The 5,162-nt window shown below is 38.8% G+C and overlaps 1 pseudogene; it reads right to left on the bottom strand.

Annotated features, from left to right (window-relative positions):
- Positions 1–458: 458 nt before the first annotated feature.
- Positions 459–777, bottom strand: LOC102830914 (annotated as a pseudogene).
- Between the last annotated feature and the right edge of the window lie 4,385 nt (positions 778–5,162).

Raw genomic sequence — 5,162 nt, forward strand, 5'->3', positions numbered from 1 at the left:
AACTTAAGTCTTACATTTAATAGATTTTCTTTTAAAAAGTCATTTGGTTTATTAAAAAAATAATAATAGAAAGTAGTATTTCATATTAATTACACATTTAACATTTTTATTTCTCTGCATTTTGTCCTCAAGATTCAAATTTCCATCTGGTTTCTTTTCTCTTGATCTTGAATAGCATATTCCATTTATTTCTTAAAGTGCACATTTATTATTGTTTAGGCCATCAAGTCAGTTCTGACCCATAGTGACCCTATACAGAGTTTCCCAGGAGTAACTGGGAGGTGTGAACTGGCAACATTGTGGTTCACAGTCCAGTAGTCCATAGTGGTCCTCCACTGTCTCACCAGAAGTCCATGCCCACCCACTATAAACTACCAGTGAGCTCTTATCTGAAACTATATTTACTTTAGCTTTAATTTATAAACTCATATACATCTAAAGAGCTTATTATAATTTATTTAACAAACTAAGACGTTCACAGCCATCTGCAGTTCCAGTGCAATTTTAGGTGCAATCAGAAATTCATAAATCTCAATGGAGTTGTTAGGGTAGCCACCTTATAGTTAAAATACATGTGTACTTTTGATAACACATGTGGTAAGCACATGTGATTTTAGAGATCTGACAGCACAATCTCTCTAAAACTGATGCCATAGGGTTCATTATCAGCAAACTGACCTGGGCCACTCAACATGGCTTTTTGTGTTCCTGAGTTAGTGCGTGTTCTCTTTTTACAATAAATTCATGACCATCAGAAGATATCAAATTGACATACATGGTCTCTGGGTCTTTACAACTACCATACATTTTTTCCTAAGGTGTATAAAAGTCTGCTTTGCTTCCATTATGGCCTCTCACTAGTCCTGTGTTACCACAGCCTAGTGGCATAGTAGTTAAGTGTTTGGCTGCACAAAGCCACCAGCACGCTGCAAGAAAAAGTCCCCGCAGTCTGCTTCCTTTAAGGTTGCATCTTTGGAACCCCCCTGATGCAGCTCCACTCTATCCCCTGAGGTCACTATGAGTAAGGATAAAGTCCATGGCATGGCTCATTTGGTTTCACTCTTGGAGAACATTTTGTCAGTCTATCAAATTCTGGATTCACATTCATTTTTCTTTCATTACTTCAAAACTGTTTTCTACTGTTTTCTGGCCTCTGTAGTCTGAGAACAAGTCAGTAATCATTTACAGAATTTTTGCCTGCTACTTTTTTTGTACTTTCCCTTCATCTTTGGTTTTTAGAAATTTGAATATAATGTGTTAAGGTGTGATTTTTCTTTGGTATTTCTTTCTTAGATATGTGGTGAGTTTTTAGAATGTGGATTTGTCTGTCATTATCCAAATTTGTGACATATTGTGCTTTAACTTTAGGCAGGTGACACTTTCAGTCATCTCTGAATTGTTTTCCATTGATTGTCTTTTTCTCTAAGGAATTCGTCTTGTGTTCACGTTGCTTCTGATGTAGAATAATTTTGGATTGCATCCTTGACATTGTAAAGGACCGACAACAGGATCACAGGAGTATTCTGTTATTTTCCTCCAAAACATACTATTTGCTTATTTCTTACAGACAGGCATGCAGCTTCTCCGAACTTGAACTGTCCAATTCTGTGGATGACAGTTAGCACTCATAAGTTACTTTAGGGTTATGTCACCTGTTTGAAATTGCCCAGGTTATGTATGTTTCTCAGAAAAGAGGTAGATGGTTGTAGAGTTTACACCCAGAACGTGGGCTCTTGCCCCTCGGTCTGTTCACTCCTGGCATTTTCTTTTTTCTTTCAATTTCCCGCAGCTGTGATTGCTTTGATACCTCCTCAAGCCAGCATGTTTTCTTTCAGTTTTAGCCACTTCTCCCGGCGACCAAAAGCCTGCACTCAAGCCAAAAGTCACAAAAACAGGTAGCTCTGACAATGCCATTTCTTTCTTCAAAGTGCTAAATTCTCTCCAGTTTCCACCTGATTTTTTCAACGCTCCCGTGCCTCCCAGTATTGTACTTCTGTTCCCACATCTTAGAATTCACGACTGGTCTATCTGTAACCATTTAGTCATCTTGAAATGGAGTCTTTTACCTGCTCCTTTGTAATCTAAGTGTATGAAAATAGTATGGGCATCAGATATTAGCTTTTACCAGAAAGGGTTAACTCTTTCCTCTGCTTCTTGGTGTTAAGCACCTTCAAGTGGATTCTCACTCAGAATAACCCCTTTATAGGTTTCCAAGGAGAGGCTGATGAGTTTAAACCACCAACCTTGCAGGCAGTAGTTACAGGTTTATCCTACAGTGCCACACCAGGGCTTGAAAGTATTTGTTTATACTTGTCCTTATCATTTATCTAAAGTCTCTGTATTTTTAAGGACTGCTTTCCTTATTGTGGGCCTTGGAGTCAGTTCTGACTCACAATAGCCCTGCCGAGGACAGTAGGACTGTGCCCCCCAGGACTCCTCTGTGGGGACAGAACATTTCCCTCTGGTCAAAGCAGGAACTGAGAAGACTTGAATTTTGGTTCAGTATTAGAAAGACGCCATGTCCCTTCTGTATTTGCTCTCTATGCCTTCTAAATGGATGTTCCTGTCCCCTTCTCTCTGATCTACCCTGAAATCTAATTCTTGTCTATTCAGTTCAACAAAATTACTTTTGAGACATTCTTTCATTTCCTATTGCTATGTCCTCTGTTGTTGTTGTTGTTGTTGTTAAGTGCCATCAATTCGGTTGGTTCAGATAACTCATAGCTACCTGTGTGTGGCTAGTGGGTTTGAACCACCAGCCTACAGTTAGTAGTTCAGTGCTTATCCTACAGCACCATACCAGGACTCCTCCCTTATCAAGCTTTATAAGTCAGACAAAAGTCTTTAGGGAGCACACTAAACCATGTCAGCTTTATTTTTCCACACTTCCCTGCTCAATTGGATCTAGGCCAGTTAATTCTCCTTTTATTTTTATTTTAAATTCCATGTCCACTGAAGTTCTGTTGATTTATCTGCTCCCTTCACAAGTAGTGCCCTTTACCTCAGCAAAATTTGAACTATCAGCATCTTGACCAACTCTCATGATTAAGATACACTCCCACAGACAAAACAGCCATAAAATGTCAGCTTATCTCTCCCTAGTTCTTCCTTTCAGTAATCTTGGTTGATCTAGTCCTGTCTGCCCCTTCAATTTCCAAACTCATTAAATAGATCTATTTCGAAGATTTTATTGGCTTTCTATTTGTGCTCAGTGGAAGTGTTTTTCTGCTGAAAGCTACAAAACAAAAACACATACAAGGTGATATTTAAGAGATAAAATTCAATAGATACACTAATGAACTAGAAATGAGGAAAGGGACAGAGACAGAGAGAGAAATTTCACTTAACTATTCATTTCAATTTTATATATCCTTGGTCTCACTAAATAAAACCGTTAATTGTTTTCATTGTTAGTCTGCTATTTTCTGTATTTTTTAAAATTTGCAATGCTGCTCCTTTCTCCTGAAAAAAAAAAAAAAGGGAAAAAAAAAAAAAACTAATTTTTAATTAATGATTATTATTGGTCATTATATGGCAGACACACTTTTAAGACTTTCACTTGTAGTAACATATTAAATTCTCAGAGCCACAACTCAAATATATAAGTGTAGGATCAGCACTGAACTGTGAACCATGAGGTCGGCAGTTCAAACCCACCAGCTGTTCCTCAGAAATGCTATACAGGGTTGTTCTGAGTCCAAACCAACTCTATGGCACCTAACAATAACAATTCCAGTTTCACCAAAGCATAAAAGATTTTAGAAACTTGTCCACTGTGCAAAACTTGTAGTAGAAGTGAAATGTGAATCTAGATAATTGTTGTCTGTGTTCCTAATATATGTTGTTGTTGTTGTTAAGTGCAGTCGAGTCGGTTCTGACCCATAGCAACCCTGAACAGGGTTTCCGAGGCTATAAATCTTTTGGCAGTCCATGGCACTTTACAGGAGCAGAAAGCCTCAACTTTCTCCTGAAGAGCAGCTGGTAGTTTAGAACTGCTGACCTTGCGGTTCTCAGTCCAATTTGTAACCACTACGCTACCAGAGCTCCTAATATATACTTGCTGCTAACTGTCATCAAGTCAGTGCTAACTCATAACAACCAGGTATAAGGTTTCCAAGGAATGGATGGTGGGTTTGAGCCACTGACTTTGCTGTTAGCAGTCCAGTGTTTATCCTACAGCACTAGACAAAAACTTCATTATATACGTATCCTTGTCCTTATCATTTATCTAAAATATGAATTATCTTTTTAAAGATGGCTTTTGCTGCCCTGCTGATTTTGTGTACCTTAGAGTCAATTCAGATTCATGACAACTCGCTGGGCAGGATACAGCAAAGCTGCCTAATAGTGTTTCCAAGGTGATATTAATTATGGGAAAACAGCAGCCGTTCTTCTTTGCCCCTAGGAAAGACTGGTGAATTTCAAAAACTGACCTTTTGTTTAGTAGTCAAGCAGGTGGTTAAATTTCAGTAGGACTCCTTTACTTGTCCTCTACTCCCTGTACGGTAATTTACATACTTGTTGTTAAGTGCCATCCACTGAGTTCAGACTCCTAGAGACCCTGTATCAGGTTTCTGTAGAGTGGCTTGTGAGTTTTAACTGCTGACCTGGTGGTTCAAATCTACCCTGCAGTCCAGTGCGACAGTGGCACATCCGGACGCTGGTGTTTATAGTAGCTGGAGACAAGGGAACAACTCATCATCTTCAGACAAAACAAGGTCAGGGGCAGACTGTGAAACATCAACTGGTCATATGCAAGAAATTCGAACAAGTCCAGGAGAGCCAAAGTATAACCTTGAAGATAGCCCGCTGAAATTAGAGACCATCTCAAGAACAGATTTGACACATTAAACACTATTGACAGAGACCAGAATTGTGAGATGACATCAAGAACATCAGACATGAAAACAAAAGGTCATTAAGAACACAGAAATAGTGAAAAAACCAAAGTGGCTATCAGAAGAGACCTTGACACTTGCTAAAGTGAACAGAAAAAATGAGGAAGGAAAAGAGCTCAAAGGCAAATTTCCAGAGGTAACTGGAGAAGACAAAATGAAGTAGTATAATGAAATTTCCAAAGGCCTGCAGCTCAGCATTTCTCAAGCTGAAACAACAGAAGAAAACAATTAAGCCTCAACTATGAATAAAGGAGCTCTGGTAGT

Source organism: Chrysochloris asiatica, unplaced genomic scaffold (assembly GCF_000296735.1).
Source record: "Chrysochloris asiatica unplaced genomic scaffold, ChrAsi1.0 scaffold00220, whole genome shotgun sequence".
Lineage (NCBI taxonomy): Eukaryota > Metazoa > Chordata > Mammalia > Afrosoricida > Chrysochloridae > Chrysochloris > Chrysochloris asiatica.